General features: G+C 46.6%; 1 pseudogene; it reads right to left on the reverse strand.

The window, feature by feature from the left end:
* Positions 1 to 18,388: 18,388 nt before the first annotated feature.
* Positions 18,389 to 18,507, reverse strand: LOC134971350 (5S ribosomal RNA; annotated as a pseudogene).
* Between the last annotated feature and the right edge of the window lie 5,294 nt (positions 18,508 to 23,801).

A 23,801-nucleotide genomic window follows, 5' to 3' on the forward strand; every position in this document is an offset into this window, starting at 1 on the left:
TGGAGAACAAAAATGTTGAGGTTCCAAAATTAGGGAAAGATCAAGATCCACTTCCACCTCGTGCTGAAGCTGCTGCCACTAGTCATGGCCGAGACGATGAAATGCCAGCAACGTCGTCTGCCAAGGCCGATGCCCAATGTCATAGTACAGAGCATGTCAAATCCAAAACACCAAATATCAGTAAAAAGCCTCTTTTTTTCTTTGCGTCATGTGCTGTTTGGGGAGGGTTTTTTGGAAGGGACATCCTGCGTGACACTGCAGTGCCACTCCTAGATGGGCCCGGTGTTTGTGTCGGCCACTAGGGTCGCTAATCTTACTCACACAGCTACCTCATTGCGCCTCTTTTTTTCTTTGCGTCATGTGCTGTTTGGGGAGGGTTTTTTGGAAGGGCCATCCTGCGTGACACTGCAGTGCCACTCCTAGATGGGCCCGGTGTTTGTGTCGGCCACTAGGGTCGCTAATCTTACTCACACAGCTACCTCATTGCGCCTCTTTTTTTCTTTGCGTCATGTGCTGTTTGGGGAGGGTTTTTTGGAAGGGACATCCTGCGTGACACTGCAGTGCCACTCCTAGATGGGCCCGGTGTTTGTGTCGGCCACTAGGGTCGCTAATCTTACTCACACAGCTACCTCATTGCGCCTCTTTTTTTCTTTGCGTCATGTGCTGTTTGGGGAGGGTTTTTTGGAAGGGCCATCCTGCGTGACACTGCAGTGCCACTCCTAGATGGGCCCGGTGTTTGTGTCGGCCACTAGGGTCGCTAATCTTACTCACACAGTCAGCTACCTCATTGCGCCTCTTTTTTTCTTTGCGTCATGTGCTGTTTGGGGAGGGTTTTTTGGAAGGGCCATCCTGCGTGACACTGCAGTGCCACTCCTAGATGGGCCCGGTGTTTGTGTCGGCCACTAGGGTCGCTTATCTTACTCACACAGCGACCTCGGTGCAAATTTTAGGACTAAAAATAATATTGTGAGGTGTGAGGTATTCAGAATAGACTGAAAATGAGTGTAAATTATGGTTTTTGAGGTTAATAATACTTTGGGATCAAAATGACCCCCAAATTCTATGATTTAAGCTGTTTTTTAGTGTTTTTTGAAAAAAACACCCGAATCCAAAACACACCCGAATCCGACAAAAAAAATTCGGTGAGGTTTTGCCAAAACGCGTTCGAACCCAAAACACGGCCGCGGAACCGAACCCAAAACCAAAACACAAAACCCGAAAAATTTCAGGCGCTCATCTCTAGTATCAACGCGTTTCGACGCTCACCGGCGTCTTTATCAAGATTTGACAGTGTATGTGACTATAAAAATAAAGATATACAATAATATCAATTGCACTTATCACCATTTCAAATGGAATTACCACAGAAATTAAACAATCCTAACGTAAGTATGAAGACATGTAACATACCACTGATGTACAGCCTCTTCTATATTATCAGCTGAATAAGAGGTTAAAGATCTAATATTACTTAAATAACATGGGTAGGAAATCCTGTCAGCCAATACATCACAATCTACTGTAAAATTGCCACAGAAATTGAACAATCCTAACATAAATATGAAGACATGTAACATACCACTGATGTGCAGCCTCTCCTGTATTGTCAGCTGAATGAGAGGTTACAGGTCTAATATTCCTTAAATACAGTGGTGCAAGTAGAAAAAATGTTTTACGGGTACTGTGTGCGCGCAAAAAAAAATGGGTGTGGCCAAATGCCACATGGGGCGTGGCCAATGAAAATGGGGGCGTGATACACATATGGGGGAGGGGCAGATACACGTATGACCCCAATAGTGTCAGATACACGTTGCCCCACAGTGCTAGATATACATTGCCCTACAGTGCCAGATACATATAACCCCACAGTGCCAGATACACATTGCCCCACAGTGCCAGATACACAAATGTCCCCAGAGTGCCAGATACACAAATGTCCCCAGAGTGTCAGATACACATCGCCTCACAGTGCCAGATACACATTGCCCCACAGTGCCAGATACACATTGCCCCACAGTGCCAGATACACAAATGTCCCCAGAGTGCCAGATACACATTGCCCCACAGTGCCAGATGCACATTGCCCCACAGTGCCAGATACACAAATGTCCCCAGAGTGCCAGATACACATTGCCCCACAGTGCCAGATACACATTGCCCCAGTGCCAGATACAGAAATGCTCCCAGAGTGCCATACATTGCCTCACAGTGTCAGATACACATTGCCCCACAGTGCTAGATACACAAATGCCCCCACTGTGTCAGATATACATTGCCCCCCGTGCCAGATACAGAAATGCCCCTACAGTGCCAGATATGCCCCCAGTGCCAGATATCCTCCAGTGCCAGGTATACATGCCCCCCTGTGCCAGATATCCCCCAGTGCCAGGTATATATGCCCCCCTGTGCCAGATATGCCCCCAGTGCCAGATATCCCCCAGTGCCAGGTATACATGCCCCCCCCCAGTGCCAGGTATAACATGCCCCCCCAGTGCCAGATATCCCCCAGTGCCAGGTATATATGCCCCCCTGTGCTAGATATGCCCCCAGTGCCAGATATCCCCCAGTGCCAGGTATACATGCCCCCCCAGTGCCAGATATCCCCCAGTGCCAGGTATACATGCCCCCCCAGTGCCAGATATCCCCCAGTGCCAGGTATAACATGCCCCCCCAGTGCCAGATATCCCCCAGTGCCAGGTATAACATGCCCCCCCAGAGCCAGATATCCCCCAGTGCCAGGTATAACATGCCCCCCCAGTGCCAGATATCTCCCAGTGCCAGGTATACATGCCCCCCTGTGCCAGATATCCCCCAGTGCCAGGTATATATGCCCCCCTGTGCCAGATATGCCCCCAGTGCCAGGTATACATGCCCCCCTGTGCCAGATATCCCCCAGTGCCAGGTATATATGCCCCCCTGTGCCAGATATGCCCCCAGTGCCAGGTATATATGCCCCCCTGTGCCAGATATGCCCCCAGTGCCAGGTATACATGCCCCCCTGTGCCAGATATCCCCCAGTGCCAGGTATATATACCCCCCCTGTGCCAGATATGCCCCCAGTGCCAGATATCCCCCAGTGCCAGGTATAACATGCCCCCCCCAGTGCCAGATATCCCCCAGTGCCAGGTATATATGCCCCCCTGTGCCAGATATGCCCCCAGTGCCAGGTATACATGCCCCCCCAGTGCCAGGTATAACATGCCCCCCTCCCCTACTCACCGCTGCCGTCGCTGTCCTCCTGTCTGTCATGTGAGCAGTGGTGCAAGTAGAAATATTTTCTTATGGGTACTGAGTGATGAAAAATGGGTGTGGTCATGTGGTGTGATGGGGCGTTGCCACACACATGCTGCTAGTGGGAGTGGCTACATGACACTAGCGGCGTGGCCACATGACACAGCCCCTTTTTTTGGAGATTCTGGAGGTAAAGCTAAAAATCTATAGTAATGCCTCCAGTATCTCCTATATATTAGCCCAAGTGTGTGATTCTGTGCCTGGCCGTAACGCTGGGCGGAGTCACAGCGGTGGGCGGAGTCACAGAACCCTGCCCACCACATGTGCAGCAAGTCTCTGCTCCTGCTGCCTGTCCATCTCACAACCCTTCCCTCCCCCCCCCCCCCCAGCAACTCTGACTCCCCGGCCACGGCGCAGGCCGAACAACAACAGCTGCTGAAACAGGCATAGACATTAGGAGGGACGGGTGGCGCAGGAGAAGGCTTTCATAGCCCTCCCTGCGCCGTGTACACACACCCGCCGCCTCCTCCACACACATCCAGCTGTCCGCTCTCCTGCTGTGACAGGAGGCGAGTGCTGCAGTGACGTCATCTCCTGCAGCACTCGCCTCCTGTCACACAGCCGGCACACACACTCCAGTCTCCGGGGGCTGCCAGCATCTACAGGCAACCCGGAAACACCCCCGGAGCGAGAGAGAACATACCCGCGAGGCCACGCCCCTTTTACTTTAGGCCAAGCCCCTGTTTCGCCGTGCGAGGGGGGGGTGCGGGGGAGAAAATGTCATAGTACAGACTGCTCTCCCACACCTGGTGACGCCTCTGGATACTGGACTATTTCACAGCCTGCAGCAGCCACCCACAGCCCCAACGGTGAGTCCCTCCAACCATCCTAGCCACTGTATCTATGTCTGGTCGCCACTTTACACAAGTCCACCCCCTCCACTACTTCCCCCCTTTCTTCATCAGCTTCCTCACTTGGGACCCTCCCTACCGCCCCGCGTGTCTTTATCCCCTCCCTACCGCCCCACCTCTCTGTCCCCTCCCTACCGCCCCGCGTCTCTCTGTCCCCTCCCTACCGCCCTACCTCTCTGTCCCCTCCCTACCGCCCCGCGTCTCTCTGTCCCCTCCCTACCGCCCGCGTCTCTCTATCCCCTCCCTACCGCCCCGCGTCTCTTTCCCCTCCCTACCACCCCACGTCTCAGTATCCACTTCCTACCGCCCTACATCTGTTTCCCCTCCTCCCTATGCCCCGCGTCTCTGTCCCCTCCCTACCGCCCCGCCTCCCTCTATCCCCTCCCTACCGCCCCGCGTCTCTCTATCCCCTCCCTACCACCCCGCGTCTCTCTATCCCCTCCCTAACACCCGCGTCTCTCTTTCCCCTCCCTACCGCCCCGCGTCTCTCTGTCCCCTCCCTACCGCCCCACCTCTCTGTCCCCTCCCTACCGCCCCGCGTCTCTCTGTCCCCTCCCTACCGCCCCACGTCTCAGTATCCACTTCCTACCGCCCTACGTCTGTTTCCCCTCCTCCCTATGCCCCGCGTCTCTGTCCCCTCCCTACCGCCCCGCGTCCCTCTATCCCCTCCCTACTGCCCCGCGTCTCTCTATCCCCTCCCTACCACCCCGCGTCTCTCTATCACCTCCCTAACGCCCCGCATCTCTCTTTCCCCTCCCTACCGCCCCGCGTCTCTCTTTCCCCTCCCTACCGTCCCGCGTCTCTGTATCCCCTCCCTACCGCCCCATGTCTCTGTATCCCCTCCCTACCGCCCCATGTCTCTGTATCCCCTCCTCCTACGCCTCTGTATCCCCACCCTACCACCCCGCGTCTCTTTATCCCCTCCCTAACGCCCCGCATCTCTCTTTCCCCTCCCTAACGCCCCGCATCTCTTTCCCCTCCCTACCGCTCCGCGTCTCTGTATCCCCTCCCTACCACCCCATGTCTCTGTATCCCCTCCCTACCGCCCCATGTCTCTGTATCCCCTCCCTACCGCCCCATGTCTCTGTATCCCCTCCTCCCTACACCTCTGTATCCCCACCCTACCGCCCCGCTTCTCTCTATCCCCTCCTTACCGCCCTGCGTCTCTCTATCCCCTCCCTACCGCCCTGCGTCTCTGTATCCCCTCCCTACCGCCCTGCGTCTCTGTATCCCCTCCCTACCGCCCCGCGTCTCTCTATCCCCTCCCTACCGCCCCGCTTCTCTGTATCCCCTCCCTACCGCCCTGCGTCTCTGTATCCCCTCCCTACCGCCCCGCGTCTCTCTATCCCCTCCCTACCGCCCCGCGTCTCTCTATCCCCCCCCTACCGCTCTGCGTCTCTCTATCCCCTCCCTACCGCGTCTCTCTGTCCCCTCCCTACCGCGTCTCTCTGTCCCCTCCCTACCGCCCGCGTCTCTATGTCCCCTCCTTACCGCCCATGTCTCTCTGTCCCCTCCCTACCGCCCGCATCTGTCTGTCCCCTCCCTACCGCCCCTCCTCTCTGTCCCATCCCTACCGACCCGGGTCTCTCTGTCCCCTCCCTACGGCTCTGCGTCTTTCTGTCCCCTCCCTACCGCTCTGCGTCTCTCTGTCCCCTCCCTACCGCCCCGTGTCTCTCTGTCCCCTCCCTACCACCCCACGTCTCTGTATTCACTCCCTACCGCCCCGCGTCTCTCTGTCCCCTCCGTACCGCCCCACGTCTCTCTATCCACTCCCTACCGCGTCTCTCTGTCCCCTCCCTACCACCCCGCGTCTCTCTATCCCCTCCCTACCGCCCCGCGTCTTTCTATCCCCTCCCTACCGCCCTGCATCTCTGTATCCCCTCCCTACCGCCCCGCCTCTCTCTATCCCCTCCCTACCGCCCCGCGTCTCTGTATCCCCTCCCTACCGCCCCCCCGTCTCTGTATCCCCTCCCTACCGCCTAGCGTCTCTGTATCCCCTCCCTACTGCCCTGCGTCTCTGTATCCCCTCCTTACCGCCACGCCTCTCTCTATCCCCTCCCTACCGCTCTGCGTCTCTCAATCCCCTTCCTACCTCCCCGCGTCTCTGTATCACCTCCCTATGGCCCTACGTCTCTGTGTCCCCTCCCTACCCCACTGCGTCCCATACAGGGTCCATACCACCGGTTCCTTGATACCTCCCTGACATACCCTCACCAGGAGAACAGGAGCCGTAACCCCCTGCGGTGCTCACCGTAGTTACCGGTATATTGGTGATGCTCCGCTCTGCCGCCTCCTCCCTATCCCTCACTCAGCAAGCGCAGGGCGCAAGCCCAGCACCAAGCAGATGATCGCGCTGCCCATGGCCATTGGCCCTGGGAGCAGCTCCAGCCTGCGCACCCTCCTCCTACTGCACCTGAGGGGGGCGCGCACATAGCGCATGCAGAGGGGACTGGTGCACCTGTGGCCGCGTGGAGACATTGCGTGCGCAACATGTCCGTGTTGCTACACCTGAAGGATGGTACGGTGTAGAGAGAGGACACAGCTGCCTCTGTTCCGCATTGTACCAGCACTCCCCTCTGTGTCTAATGACACCATTTACCTCTTCATGCCGGTATGTCTATACCACATGCATCCTTATCCGTGTCCTATATATTGTTACACATACAATCACACAGTTATAGGTCCTGCACCCCCCCACCTGCATCCACCGCCCCCCCTCCACCCGCAGCATCTACATACTCCCTGCCTCATCCGCGCCCCCCCCCCCCCCCCCCCCGCACCCGCTACATTCTGTACATCGTGCCCTGCAGGCACCGTTAACGCCGTCGCAAGGGCCTACACCCCCTTCACCATCTGAAGCTCTTTCGTCGTGCAATATTTAACCACTAACAAACCTAGGAATGCAGGTAATACTCATACAAATATTGAACCCCAGCAAGGCGTGCAGGGGTTAAGGGGGCGTAGCCCCTTTCGACAGTGTGAAGAGCGCCCGTAGGGCGCGATGAAGCGCCTAGTAATAGAAATATATAGTGATACCTCCAGTATAATAGAAATATATAGTAATGCCCCCAATTTATAACAATATATAGTAATGCCTCCATTATAACAGGAAAATACAGCCACCGTCGCACTCCCAGTAACCCTGACAAAGTGGGAGGAGCCGTCATGCTGCCAAGCACCATGATCTTGTTGCTTTGTGGCACATTATAATTGTGGCAATGGCAAAGTGTGTGGCAGGTGGTACTGCATACCCACTGCCAAATTCTTAAGGGTACTCCGTAACCGAGCGTACCCGCATACTTGCACCACTGAGGCTAAGTACTGTAAACCCCACCCCGATATTTGTCCACAGTGACAACCACACACACACACACACACACACACACACACACACACACACACACACACACACACACACACACACATTATGCAGTGCTGTGTACAGCCCCTCTCAATATGTGCTCTGCACCCCCTTACCCAACACACACATTATACACTGTGCGAAGTGAGTACTGACACTCACCACTGTCCCAATATGTTCTCTGTTACATTCCCCCCCACCTCCTCCATATTCACCGGCCATGGCAGCTTGCATTCAGTATTCATTGCAGTAGTAGTTAGGGGAGGAGGGGACCCTTCCAAGATTTTGCTACGGACCCACAAAGTTCTAGTTATGCCCCTACCCATACACCACAGCAGGTACAGCGCTGTCCCAGGCTGCGGCAGCTGCCGGCTCTGGCTGCATGTGAGATCTCGCGTGAGTAACAGACAGAGAGGAGGGGGGTGCAAATCCCCACCCCTAAATTCCCTTCCGCACACTGAAAATTACCTGTAACCATCCCTGAACCTATCTGGTAATAAAATTCAGAGAATTAGTCACAAATGTTTGCAAACACATGTTTAGCTGCTGGCCACGTCACGGCTTCTCCGATACAGCAGTCCTAACCTACATAATAGCAGTGCCCACATAGGGCCATGTAATTTGTCACAGTAGGCCTCATGATAAAGGCTATTACTAAAACACTTCCAGACAGAGAGCTAACTTACCCAGGAGCCACCCCCAGGATCTCCCATTGGCACTACAAGGAACAGCATGCCGGCTCTGGCTGCATGTGAGATCTCGCGTGAGTAGCAAGATCTCACGCATGCACACTGGAGCTGGCCGGGGAGAGACATTGCACATCAGCACTCCTCCACTCCAGCAAATTAGATGACCATACGTTTAATTGTCAGTGCTTCCTGCTTCACCTCTGTAAAGCGATGAAGCAGAAAGACCTACATCGGCACGATCAGTGCCAGTATCATATATTCCTCCCACAGCCTGTAACATGGCAGTTAGGAGATGATTGGCTGGTGCTTTCTCCTTCTCCATTTTATCTCTCTCCAAATCTTAGTGTATAGACCCCTTTGTCCCTGCCCCATCATACAGGATTTCTTCTGATATACAGTCCCCAGTGCCTGTCCTCCCTCAGATGAAAGCCCCAATCACTACCCAGATCCCTATCTCCCTCATGGTGTAATCCCTATTCTACTCAGAAGCAGGCTCCAGTCCTTGTCTGCTCTGTGTCTGACTCTGCTGCTGGGTGAGAGACCCCAGGTTGGATTGGAGATTTCCTTAAGCTGGGTACACACTGGCCGTTATATTGCAAGCACGTTGGCGAACGACGTCATTCATAGACATATTGCGTTGGCTGTGCAGCACAGCTGATGCTCAATATAGCTGCAGATATTTTGGAGCATCTGGCTGTGTGCACGGGGGGTCCACCGACCACCCGTACACATGCTGCAGGGGGCTGATGTCACAAATGGGTGGGCAAATTCAACTGCCTGTCCAGCTGGATTTCCTGACCGTCAAGATGAGCAGCAGATCGGCTGCTCAGTTGGCGCGACAGTGGGTCCGCTGATGTGTCGTTCAGATGTGTACTTAGGGGCAGGCCACTTGGGCAGACTGCTGTTTCCATTCAGGGGATGTCCACTCAGCTTTTCCTGCCTCTTGAGTAGGGTATACACAGCTATTAGTACATGACGTGGTGGAGGCGCAGGGGTGTAAGAGCGGATTGAAGGCTCCTAACTCTGGTCCAGTCAGAGGACCACATTGGAGCAGGTGGGGTACCGCATTTGGCCCATGGACCTTAGTTTGGATGCCCCTGATATATACAGTCCTAATAGCTGTAATGCTGGTGTGCTCACTATGGCATCTATTTACTAAGCCTTAGAGAAAGATAAAGGGCCTAATTCATGTTTGTATGCAATGGCCAATTATCACGCAATGGAGCAATTACATTATGTAACAAAATTTTTATTTCTTAATTGCTTGTGTCTCAAAAGTACAGAAAATGGGATTTATTCCCTTCAAACATTGCTTTTGTGACCAGGACATTTTATAGGTACAAATTGACATATTTCACATAATAAACGTGCAAATTTATAGAGATAAGCGGTCTTGATTCCTTGGAATCTATATCCGAGTCCACCTGAGCTGCGGCTCAGGTGTTCCCGTCAAACTCGCATCCCACATCGAGGCTGAGCGTCTTACTCCCGGCGTCGGATTCTCGCGGGATTTGGATTATATATGAGGTTGGTTGGCTGGGTGGCTCTTGGGTGTCCTGCCCCCCGACCCTGTACTACTATAGTTAGTGTTAGGGACTTACCCAATGAGAGGCTACCTTGGCGCGGTGGGTAAGCTCATAGCCCTGGCTAGGATTATGCTATATGCCTTTGGTTATTACAATATTGGGGGGATTCTCTGGGGTGCGGGGCTCCCTGTACCTGCCATGGCTGGACGTCCCTGGGGCATCGCAATCTAACACTTTTTCAATACACTGTGGCACTTAGTTTGTTTTATATATAACACTTTCACATAATTTTCTTTTACTTCTCATATCATTCACAACAGCTGCTCCTACCTCTTTAACCCTTTATTTGGCTCTGGGGTGTCCTGCCCCCCGGATCTGAACCCCTATAGTTGGTGTTAGGAACTTACCCAATGAGAGGCTACCTTGGCACGGTGGGTAAGCTCATAGCCCTGGCCAGAATTATGCTAAAAGCCTTTGGTTATTACAGGTTGAGCTAGTGTGAGATAGTGCACCTGCAACTTTTTTCCCCTTGTATATTATATTTGAGGTACCGCGGCTGAGACTCTGTGCCATTTCAGTCTAACACATGCTGCCATTTGCTGCGCTGTACTCTGCTGAACTGTCTGTGCTGTGTCCAGAGTCTCACAAGTGGCAGTGCTGTATAGTAACTGTCAGGGACAGACTGGGGCCAGAATACGGCCCTGGCACTCTCGTGCATGAGGGGCATACAGCGCAGGGGGGCGTGCTGCGAGTCAGGGGGGTGTGGACTTGCCACATGCCCCCATTTTGTTGAAATGCACATTACAGGCAGGGGCGCATGAACACTGCACAGAGGGGGCCCGCCGTGAGTCATGGGGTAGTGGACCTGCAGCATTCCCCCATTTTTTGTTAGAACAGGTACTTCAGGCAAAAGTGCCAGATGGGCAGTCTGGCCCTGGTAGCTGTGTATGGTGGCACACTGCAGGCTGATGCATGCTGCACTATACTCTGCAATACCGGCTGTGCTGTGTCCAGAGTCTCACAAGTAGCTGTGCTGTATGGTGACTGTATATAGAGGCACGCTGCATGCTGATGCATGCTGAACTATACTCTGCTATACTTGCTGTGCCCAGTCTTACAAGTGGCTGTGTTGTATAGTGACTGTATATAGAGGCACGCTGCATGCTGATGCATGCTGCACTATACTCTGCTATACTGGCTGTGCTGTGCCCAGAGTCTTACAAGTGGCTGTGCTGTATAGTGACTGTATATAGAGGCACCATGCTTGCTGATGCATGCTGTACTATACTCTGCTATACTGACTGTGCTGTGCCGAGTCTCACAAGTGGCTGTGCTGTATAGTGACTGTATATAGGGGCACACTGCATGCTGCTGAATGCTGTGCTGTATTCTGCTGTACTGGCTGTGCTCTGTCCAGACTCACAAGTAGCTGTGCTCTGTATAGTGACTGTGTAGGGGGCACGCTACTGTATGCTGCGCTATACGCTGCTGTATACTTATAAACAGTATACTTGTACTGTTTGGTGCGCTTTACCCTAGTGCTCTCAGTCCACGTGCATCTAAAATGCCTGTGATCAACGCAGTTTGAACCAAGCGGCAAGTTAAAAAACAAAAAATAAAATATATATTTCCATTGTTTGTACTGTTTGATACGCTTTGTTCACGTGCATCTGTAAGCCATGTGATCCACACAGTTTGAACCGAGCAACAAATTAAAAAACAGAAAAATAAAATATATATTTTTATTGTTTGTACTGTTTAGTGCACTTTACCCTACTGTCGCTTTGTTCTCGTCCATCTATAATCTCTTTGGCTCCATGCAATTTGAACCGAGCTGCAAGTTCAAAAACAGAAAAAAAATTATATATATATATATATATATATATATTAGAGATAAGCGGGTTCAGTTGCTCGAGATCCAAACCCCCCCAAACTTCACGTGGTTTACACGGTTCCGAGGCAGACTCAGATCTTCCCGCATTGCTCGGTTAACACAAACATGCCCGAACGTCATCATCCCGCTGTCGTATTCTTGCGAGATTCGTATTGCATATAAGGAGCAGCACGTCGCCGACATTTTCACTTGTGCATTGGAGATGATAGCGAGAGGACGTGGCTGCGTTCTCTCAGTTTCTGTGTTCAGTGTGCTGCAAATATCTGTGCTCAGTGTGCTGCAAATATCTGTGCTCAGTGTGCTGCAAATATCTACGTTCCCTGCCTGAAAACACTCCATATCTGTGCTGCATTGTAGTTGTGCGCAGTATATAGTAGGAGGACAGTGCAGAATTTTGCTGACCACCAGTATATATATATATAGCAGTACGGTACAGTAGTCCATTGCTCTACCTCTGTGTCGTCAAGTATACTATCCATATCTGTGCTGCATTGTAGTTGTGCGCAGTATATAGTAGGAGGACAGTGCAGAATTTTGCTGACCACAAGTATATATATAGCAGTACGGTACAGTAGTCCATTGCTCTACCTCTGTGTCGTCAAGTATACTATCCATATCTGTGCTACATTGTAGTTGTGCGCAGTATATAGTAGGACAGTGCAGAATTTTGCTAACCACCAGTATATATATAGCAGTACGGTACAGTAGTCCATTGCTCTACCTCTGTGTCGTCAAGTATACTATTCATATCTGTGCTGCATTGTAGTTGTGGGCAGTATATAGTAGGACGACAGTGCAGAATTTTGCTGACCACCAGTATATATATATATATATATATATATATATATATATAGCAGTATGGTACAGTAGTCCATTGCTCTACCTCTGTGTCGTCAAGTATACTATTCATATCTGTGCTGCATTGTAGTTGTGCGCAGTATATAGTAGGACGACAGTGCAGAATTTTGCTGACCACCAGTATATATATATATATATATATATATATAGCAGTATGGTACAGTAGTCCATTGCTCTACCTCTGTGTCGTCAAGTATACTATCCATATCTGTGCTGCATTGTAGTTGTGCGCAGTATATAGTAGGACAGTGCAGAATTTTGCTGACCACCAGTTTATCTATAGCAGTACGGTACAGTAGTCCATTGCTCTACCTCTGTGTCGTCAAGTATACTATCCATATCTGTGCTGCATTGTAGTTGTGCGCAGTATATAGTAGGAGGACAGTGCAGAGTTTTGCTAACCACATATATATATGTATATATATATATATATATATATAGCAGTACGGTACAGTAGTCCATTGCTCTACCTCTGTGTCGTCAAGTATACTATCCATATCTATGCTGCATTGCAGTTGTGCGCAGTACATAGTAGGATAGTGCAGAATTTTGCTGACCACCAGTATATATATAGCAGTACGGTACAGTAGTCCATTGCACTACCTCTGTGTCGTCAAGTATACTATCCATATCTGTGCTGCATTGTAGTTGTGTGCAGTATATAGTAGGAGGACAGTGCAGAATTTTGCTGACTACCAGTATATATATATATATATATATATATATAGCAGTATGGTACAGTAGTCCATTGCTCTACCTCTGTGTCGTCAAGTATACTATCCATATCTGTGCTGCATTGTAGTTGTGCGCAGTATATAGTAGGACAGTGCAGAATTTTGCTGACCACCAGTATATATATAGCAGTACGGTACAGTAGTCCACTGCTCTACCTCTGTGTCGTCAAGTATGCTATCCATATCTGTGCTGCATTGTAGTTGTGCGCAGTATATAGTAGGATGACAGTTCAGAATTTTGCTGACCACAAGTATATATATATCAGTATTTTACAGTAGTCCATTGCTCTATCTCTGTGTCGTCAAGTATACTATCCATATCTGTGCTGCATTGTAGTTGTGCGCAGTATATAGTAGGACAGTGCAGAATTTTGCTGAACACCAGTATATATATATATATATATATAGCAGTACGGTACAGTAGTCCATTGCTCTACCTCTGTGTCGTCAAGTATACTATCCATATCTATGCTGCATTGTAGTTGTGAGCAGTATATAGTAGGATAGTGCAGAATTTTGCTGACCACCAGTATATATATATATATATATATATATATAGCAGTACGGTACAGTAGTCCATTGCTCTACCTCTGTGTTGTCAAGTATACTATCCATATCTGTGCTGCATTGTAGTTGTGCGCAGTATATAGTAGGAGGACAGTGCAGAATTTTGCTAACCACAAGTATATATATAGCGGTACGGTACAGTAGTCCACTGCTCTACCTGTGTCGTCAAGTATACTATCCATATCTGTGCTGCATTGTAGTTGTGCGCAGTATATAGTAGGATGACAGTTCAGAATTTTGCTGACCACAAGTATATATATAGCAGTACGGTACAGTAGTCCATTGCTCTACCTCTGTGTCGTCAAGTATACTATCCATATCTGTGCTGCATTGTAGTTGTGCGCAGTATATAGTAGAACAGTGCAGAATTTTGCTGACCACCAGTTTATCTATAGCAGTACGGTACAGTAGTCCATTGCTCTACCTCTGTGTCGTCAAGTATACTATCCATATCTATGCTGCATTGCAGTTGTGCGCAGTACATAGTAGGATAGTGCAGAATTTTGCTGACCACCAGTATATATATAGCAGTACGGTACAGTAGTCCATTGCTCTACCTCTGTGTCGTCAAGTATACTATCCATATCTGTGCTGCATTGTAGTTGTGTGCAGTATATAGTAGGAGGACAGTGCAGAATTTTGCTGACTACCAGTATATATATATATATATATATATATATATATAGCAGTATGGTACAGTAGTCCATTGCTCTACCTCTGTGTCGTCAAGTATACTCTCCATATCTGTGCTGCATTGTAGTTGTGCGCAGTATATAGTAGGACAGTGCAGAATTTTGCTGACCACCAGTATATATATAGCAGTACGGTATAGTAGTCCACTGCTCTACCTCTGTGTCGTCAAGTATGCTATCCATATCTGTGCTGCATTGTAGTTCTGCGCAGTATATAGTAGGATGACAGTTCAGAATTTTGCTGACCACAAGTATATATATAGCAGTACGGTACAGTAGTCCATTGCTCTACCTCTGTGTCGTCAAGTATACTATCCATATCTATGAGGCATTGTAGTTGTGAGCAGTATATAGTAGGATAGTGCAGAATTTTGCTGACCACCAGTATATATATATATATATATATATATATATATAGCAGTACGGTACAGTAGTCCATTGCTCTACCTCTGTGTCGTCAAGTATACTATCCATATCTGTGCTGCATTGTAGTTGTGCGCAGTATATAGTAGAACAGTGCAGAATTTTGCTGACCACCAGTATATATATAGCAGTACAGTACAGTAGTCCATTGCTCTACCTCTGTGTCGTCAGGTATACTATCCATATCTGTGCTGCATTGTAGTTGTGCGCAGTATATAGTAGGACGACAGTGCAGAATTTTGCTGACCACCAGTATATATACATATAGCAGTATGGTACAGTAGTCCATTGCTCTACCTCTGTGTCGTCAAGTATACTATCCATATCTGTGCTGCATTGTAGTTGTGCGCAGTATATAGTAGGACGACAGTGCAGAATTTTGCTGACCACCACTATATATATATATATATATATATATATATAATATATATATAGCAGTATGGTACAGTAGTCCATTGCTCTACCTCTGTGTCGTCAAGTATACTATCCATATCTGTGCTGCATTGTAGTTGTGCGCAGTATATAGTAGGAGGACAGTTCAGAATTTTGCTGACTACCAGTATATATATATAGCAGTACGGTACAGTAGTCCATTGCTCTACCTCTGTGTCGTCAAGTATTCTATCCATATCTGTGCTGCATTGTAGTTGTGCGCAGTATATAGGAGGACAGTGCAGAATTTTGCTGACCACCAGTATATATATATATATATATATATATATATATATAGCTGTACGGTACAGTAGTCCATTGCTCTACCTCTGTGTCGTCAAGTATACTATCGATATCTATGCTGCATTGTAGTTGTGCACAGTATATAGTAGAAGGACAGTGCAGAATTTTGCTGAACACCAGTATATATATAGCAGTACGGTACAGTAGTCCATTGCTCTACCTCTGTGTCGTCAAGAATACTATCCATATCTGTGCTGCATTGTAGTTGAACGCAGTATATAGTAGGAGGACAGTGCAGAATGTTGCTGACCACCAGTATATATATATATATATATATATATATATATATATATAGCGGTACGGTACAGTAGTCCATTGCTCTACCTCTGTGTCGTCAAGTATACTATCCATATCTGTGCTGCATTGTAGTTGTGCGCAGTATATAGTAGGAGGACAGTGCAGAATTTTGCTGACCACCAGTATATATGTAGCAGTACGGAACAGTAGTCCATTGCTCTACCTCTGTGTCGTCAAGTATACTATCCATATCTGTGCTGCATTGTAGTTGTGCGCAGTATATAGTAGGAGTACAGTGCAGAATTTTGCTGACCAACAGTATATATATATATACAGCGCAGGATAAGGGTGTTTCTGGTTTTCATATATATATATATATAGATATATATATATATATATAGCAGTACGGTACAGTAGTCCATTGCTCTAACTCTGTGTCGTCAAGTATACTATCCATATCTGTGCTGCATTGTAGTTGTGCGCAGTATATAGTAGGAGGACAGTGCAGAATTTACGACGACACAGAGGTAGAGCAATGGACTACTGTACCGTACTGCTATATATATATACTGGTGGTCAGCAAAATTCTGCACTATCCTCCTACTATATACTGCGCACAACTACAATGCAGCACAGATATGGAGCGTTTTGAGGCAGGGAACGTAGATATTTGCAGCACACTGAGCACAGATATTTGCAGCACACTGAGCACAGATATTTGCAGCACACTGAACACAGAAACTGAGAGAACGCAGCCACGTCCTCTTGCTATCATCTCCAATGCACGAGTGAAAATGTCGGCGACGCGCGGCTCCTTATATGCAATACGAATCTCGCAAGAATACGACAGCGGGATGATGACGTTCGGGCGCGTTCGTGTTAACCGAGCAATGCGGGAAGATCTGAGGCTGCCTCGGAACCGTGTAAATCACGTGAAGTTTGGGGGGGGTTTGGATCTCGAGGAACTGAACCCGCTTATCTCTTATATATATATATATATATATATATATTGTAGTGGGGGATAGCTTGTCGGCGCTTAACCGCGATATCAAATTATACTAGATTGCAGACCAGGGTATTGTAAAAAAAGGTCTCCTTATTTCAGACACTCCCTTAAATATATTTGGGCGTCAGCTCCACCTTAAAGAGAGAAGCATTGGTAAGGTGCTTCATGTAAAGTGTAAAAGAAAAGGAGAATAAGGTGATTTTAAGCGACCAATGGTGTCTTATGATTTAAAGGAGACTCGGATAAAATTATAAAAATTTAATAAAAATTACAATTAACACCAATACAGGGGTAACTAAAAATATGGCCTTATGTAAGGAACCATATATTAGTAAGAAATCATTAGGACTACAAAAAATTTTTTACATATAAAAAAATAGTATAAAAGTCAAAGTTAGTATAAAACTAGTATGACAAATTGATAAAAAACAAAGGGAAAAATTCCTAACAGTAAAAAGTTGGAAAGAAGATCAACATAAAAATTGTATAAATAAAGTTCCTTAGCTTTTTAAGAAGGTATGTGTCATAACACCCAACGCGTTTCGTCCTGCCTGGACTTCATCAAGGGGTGACTGGCAACTGGGACAGCTCATCTATATATACCTGACTAAATGAGGAAGTGGTTACTACATCACTTCCTGTCAATCAGCAGATGAAAAATTACATCACGTTTATATATATTAAAACAGAGAGATATGGGCCTGGCAGCATGATATACATGTGCTGTGCAGAACCGCATTGATAAGGAGACATTTCTATGTTTTAAAAAAGGTGTAGGTCACTGTTTAAATGTGTGATCGCGGACTTCCTGTCCGGATCGTGGGTGACGTCACGTCCGCCCCACTTCCGGCATCCGGTTGTCCTCACTGCGCATGCGCCGGCTGTTGGTTGCGCATGTGGATATTCTCCCATCTGACGTTCATTACAATGTCCATACAGCGGCGGCCATGTTCTTGGAGGGTTTCCCCTCTATATTCTTTTCTGTGCAGTCATGTGGTTGCGGCGGCCATATTTGATGTGATTTTTTCTATTGGAAATGGACTCATAGACCGAAAACAGAAAGAAAAGTAATTTTAAGAATGCTATTTGTTATGAAAAAACACGAGTTTTTACTACATTACACTTATACCCCGTTTCCAGGTGTATAAGTTCTTTGCATGGCTCATGCACATTAGATAATGATTAAAGTGCCTTATTAAGAACAGAATTAGGTGGGTGGTAACGGAATATTACATAGAGGAGGAGTAATGAGGAGGTCTGTTATAGCAAATAATTTAAGTGCATGTTAATTACACATGTGGTGGGTACAGTCATTCATATGCTATAGATAGTAGTGTGGTTCTATGGCCGCAGATACAGTAGTGCGTGATCTAAGATATCCTGGTATTAATATAACCAGCTATGTTAGAGCATACTAGCACCTCCAACATAATCAGCCATATTAGAGCATGCTAGCATCTTTAGTGAGCATAAAACATTCCACGTAAGAGGGTTGATACAATATCCTCATAGTCCTTGCTCAATATGTTACAGCACCCAGTCTTCCATGATGGTTCCCCTTCTATGTACTAGCTGGGCCCAGCACTGCTTGGCTTCCAAGATCGGACGGAATTGGGCATTTCCAGTGCGGTATGGCTGTATAGTTGGCACGGTTTTCTTAGAGGTATCGCAACATAACAACGTGGTGGAGGAAATGACCTTATTGTAGAGGAATTACAGTGGAAAAGGTAGGTTGCCAAAATTAGGAAGAGGGTATGATTGGCTTACGTTATAAAAAGGGGGCTATTTCATAGCCTTCGTTGAGGCCTTCCGGGTGCATAGTGTTAAGTTCAAAAATCCAGTACATTTCTCTCTTCGATAGGAGGTTAGATAGATCACCACCTCTCTCGCCCAGTGAAACTAGCTCAATGCCCTTGAAGGTTAATTCATCAGGGTCCGAATTGTGGTGGGTATGGAAGTGTTTCGGTACTGCGTGTGTCAGTACTTTATTTTTGATGTTTCTTATATGTTCCTGAATGCGAATTTTCAGAGGTCTCTTTGTTTTCCCTATATATTTCATCCCACACGAGCACTCCAGCATGTAGATTACTGACATCGTATTACAGTTGATAAACTGCTTGATTCTGTAATCCTTGGGTCCGTTGGTTTTTTTGAAGGTTTTCCTATTAGGGTGTACGTATCGGCATATATTGCAGCGGCCGCATTTATAACTTCCGACGCATTTAGGCATGCTTGATCGTATTTCCGGGTTCCTCAACATGCTAGGTGCCACCAGATCTTTGAGGTTTTGTGATTTCCTGAATACCACTACAGGGTCTTTAGGGAGATAATCTTTCAAAACGGGATCCATAAGGAGGATGTTCCAGTGTTTCTTTAGGGTCTTCTTAATGGTGTTCTCATGTCTACTGTACGTGGTGACAAATCTTACTGTCTCATCACCTTTTTCTTTGGGTTTATATTCCAGCAGTTTTTTCCTCTCCAAGTTCTTGGCCTTCAGGTTGGCTTCTTCCAGGAGATGGTTCGGATACCCCTTTTCCCTGAATCTTTCAGTGTATACACTCAGTTGTTGATCTCGGTCCTCAGTATCCTTACAATTCCGAGCAATTCTGTTGAACTGAGAGAAGGGGATATTATTCTTCCAATGTTGGCTATGATTACTTCGGTAATGTACATAGCTGTTCATGTCTACTTCCTTAATGTAGTTCTTGATGGTCACTCCATTGTCTGTATGTGTCAGAACTAGGTCAAGGAATTCTATCTGATCTGTACTTTCCTTCGCAGTGAATTGCAGATTCATGGAATTATTTGATAAATACAAAAAGAATTCTTTAAAACTTTCACCGTCACCGTCCCATATGAGTAAAATGTCATCTATATACCGTTTATAAAATGCAATATGTTGTTGGAACTGGTGATCCTTAAAAATGTACTCCTTTTCCCAATTTCCCATAAAAAGATTAGCAAAACTGGGCGCGAAAATTGTGCCCATAGCGGTGCCGCAGATTTGTAAAAAGTAGGTATCTAAAAATTTAAAATAATTCCTTTTCAAGATAAAATTCATCAGTTCACATAAGAAGGTTCTGTGTTCCTCTGCGATCTCCGAGTCTTTACTGAGAAATTCATTGCAGGCCTCTACACCCTTATCATGTTCTATACAGGTGTAGAGCGACTGGACATCTATAGTAATCCATCTATAGGTGTCTTTCCACTTAAATGAGTCCATCAGGTTAAGAACCGATGTGGTGTCTTTCAAGTAAGCTGGTAGATTTAGCACATGCTTCCTTAGGAAAATATCCACATATTCGGACAAATGTGACGTCAGTGAATCTATCCCTGCCACAATAGGTCTTCCTGGGGGATTTGTCATAGATTTGTGCACCTTTGGTAAGAAGTAGAAGATGGGGGTGGTGGGGTTGGAATTAAGTAGATATTGGTATTCTTCTTTAGTTATAATCTCGCTTCTGAATGCTTTTAGGAGTATGATTCTTAGTTCTTCCACGAAGCTGTCTTTTGGATCTCCTGGGAGTGGGGTATAGGAAGTTCTATCTCCCAATAGTCTGTTTGCTTCTGCAATGTATGCCTCCCGGTCCATAATGACCAACCCCCCCCTTTGTCAGCAGATTTTATGACGATGTTTTTGTTATCCTGTAGATCCTTAATCGCCTTTGTTTCTCTGTTCGTGAGATTTTTCCCTTTGATGACCTCCATTTCAGTTTCACATAGATCTTTCTTAACTAGATCGTAGAAGATGCCCACATTATGGCCCTTTGATTCCAACGGGTAAAATTTTGAAGTGGGTTTTAGTCCTGATTTTGATTGATCGTAATTACGGATGACCGCGTTTTCTTTCTTGAGAAAATGCCTCTTAAGTGTTAACTTCCGTACGAATTTATTCAAATCTATAAAAACGTCAAACTTATTCATTCCTTTTGTGGGTGCATATGAGAGTCCTTTATTCAAGAGTGAACTTTCATATTCTGATAGTGTGTGACTTGATAGATTAAATATACCTTTGGGTACCGGATGTCCTAGTGGAGGTGTCTCCTTTTGCTGTTGTAGAGGTTTGTTCCTCCTGCCCCCTCGTCTTCCTCTTCTTCTGCCAATCTTCTTTTTAGAGGTGTCGTGTTCGTGACTCTCTCCTTCGGAATATTTCTTGTCATGGTTTTGAACCGTGTGTTTTTGCCTGGTGATAGAAAATCCTCCTCATTTGCTGAGTCCAATCTTTGTAATGCCGAGAATCTGTTGGTAGTTTGTACATTTTGTCTTCTCTGTGGATAGTTTCTTCCGTTCTCCATACCTCTCCTTGGTACGGATTGCCAATATTCTCTCCTTGCTCTTGGTTCTGCACAGCACATGTATATCATGCTGCCAGGCCCATATCTCTCTGTTTTAATATATATAAACGTGATGTAATTTTTCATCTGCTGATTGACAGGAAGTGATGTAGTAACCACTTCCTCATTTAGTCAGGTATATATAGATGAGCTGTCCCAGTTGCCAGTCACCCCTTGATGAAGTCCAGGCAGGACGAAACGCGTTGGGTGTTATGACACATACCTTCTTAAAAAGCTAAGGAACTTTATTTATACAATTTTTATGTTGATCTTCTTTCCAACTTTTTACTGTTAGGAATTTTTCCCTTTGTTTTTTATCAATTTGTCATACTAGTTTTATACTAACTTTGACTTTTATACTATTTTTTTATATGTAAAAAATTTTTTGTAGTCCTAATGATTTCTTACTAATATATGGTTCCTTACATAAGGCCATATTTTTAGTTACCCCTGTATTGGTGTTAATTGTAATTTTTATTAAATTTTTATAATTTTATCCGAGTCTCCTTTAAATCATAAGACACCATTGGTCGCTTAAAATCACCTTATTCTCCTTTTCTTTTACAATATATATATATATATATATATATATATATAATTTTTTTCTGTTTTTGAACTTGCAGCTCGGTTCAAATTGCATGGAGCCAAAGAGATTATAGATGGACGAGAACAAAGCGACAGTAGGGTAAAGTGCACTAAACAGTACAAACAATAAAAATATATATTTTATTTTTCTGTTTTTTAATTTGTTGCTCGGTTCAAACTGTGTGGATCACATGGCTTACAGATGCACGTGAACAAAGCGTATCAAACAGTACAAACAATAGAAATATATATTTTATTTTGTGTTTTTTAACTTGCCGCTTGGTTCAAACTGCGTTGATCACAGGCATTTTAGATGCACGTGGACTGAGAGCACTAGGGTAAAGTGCACCAAACAGTACATGTATACTGTTTATAAGTATACAGCAGCGTATAGCGCAGCATACAGTAGCGTGCCCCCTACACAGTCACTATACAGAGCACAGCTACTTGTGAGTCTGGACAGAGCACAGCCAGTACAGCAGAATACAGCACAGCATTCAGCAGCATGCAGTGTGCCCCTATATACAGTCAGTAGTCCATTGCTCTTCCTCTGTGTCGTCAAGTATACTATCCATATCTATGCTGCATTGTAGTTGTGCGCAGTATATAGTAGGAGGACAGTGCAGAATTTTGCTGACCACCAGTATATATATATATATATATATATATATATATATAGCAGTACGGTACAGTAGGCCATTGCTATTGATATATTACTGGCATATAATTCCACACATTAAAAGATGGAGAACAAAAATGTGGAGGGTAAAATAGGGAAAGATCAAGATCCACTTCCACCTCGTGCTGAAGCTGCTGCCGCTAGTCATGGCCGAGACGATGAAATGCCATCAACGTCGTCTGCCAAGGCCGATGCCCAATGTCATAGTAGAGAGCATGTAAAATCCAAAAAACAAAAGTTCATTAAAATTACCCAAAAATCTAAATTAAAAGCGTCTTAGGAGAAGCGTAAACTTGCCAATATGCCATTTACGACACGGAGTGGCAAGGAACGGCTGAGGCCCTGGCCTATGTTCATGGCTAGTGATTCAGCTTTACATGAGGATGGAAGCACTCATCCTCCCGCTAGAAAAATGAAAAGACTTAAGCTGGCAAAAGCACAGCAAAGAACTGTGCGTTCTTCTAAATCACAAATCCCCAAGGAGAGTCCAATTGTGTCAGTTGCGATGCCTGACCTTCCCAACACTGGACGGGGACAGGGTGGCGCCTTCCACCATTTGCACGCCCCCTGCAAGTGCTGGAAGGAGCACCCACAGTCCAGTTCCTGATATTAAAATTGAAGATGTCACTGTTGAAGTACATCAGGATGAGGATATGGGTGTTGCTGGCGCTGAGGAGGAAATTGACAAGGAGGAATCTGATGGTGAGGTGGTTTGTTTAAGTCAGGCACCAGGGCAGACACCTGTTGTCCGTGGGATGAATATGGCCATTGACATGCCTGGTCAAATTACAAAAAAAATCACCTCTTCGGTGTGGAATTATTTTAACAGAAATGCGGACAACAGGTGTCAAGCCGTGTGTTGCCTTTGTCACGCTGTAATAAGTAGGGGTAAGGACGTTAACCACCTAGGAACATCCTCACTTAAACGTCACCTGGAGCGCATTCAGCATAAGTCATTGACAGGTTCAAAAACTTTGGGTGACAGCGGAAGCAGTCCACTGACATCTAAATCCCTTCTTCCTCTTGTACCCAAGCTCCTGCAAACCACACCACCAACTCCCTCAATGTCAATTTCCCCCTTAGACAGGAACGCCAATAGTCCTGCAGGCCATGTCACTGGCAAGTCTGACGAGTCCTCTCCTGACTGGGATTCCTCTGATGGATCCTTGAGTGGAACGCCTACTGCTGCTGTTGTTACTGCTGGCGCTGCTGTTGTTGCTGCTGGGAGTCGATCATCATCCCAGAGGGGAAGTCAGAAGACCACTTGTACTACTTCCAGTAAGCAATTGACTGTCCAACAGTCCTTTGCGAGGAAGATGAAATATCACAGCAGTCATCA

The sequence above is a fragment of the Pseudophryne corroboree genome, chromosome 11 (genome assembly GCF_028390025.1).
Source record: "Pseudophryne corroboree isolate aPseCor3 chromosome 11, aPseCor3.hap2, whole genome shotgun sequence".
Lineage (NCBI taxonomy): Eukaryota > Metazoa > Chordata > Amphibia > Anura > Myobatrachidae > Pseudophryne > Pseudophryne corroboree.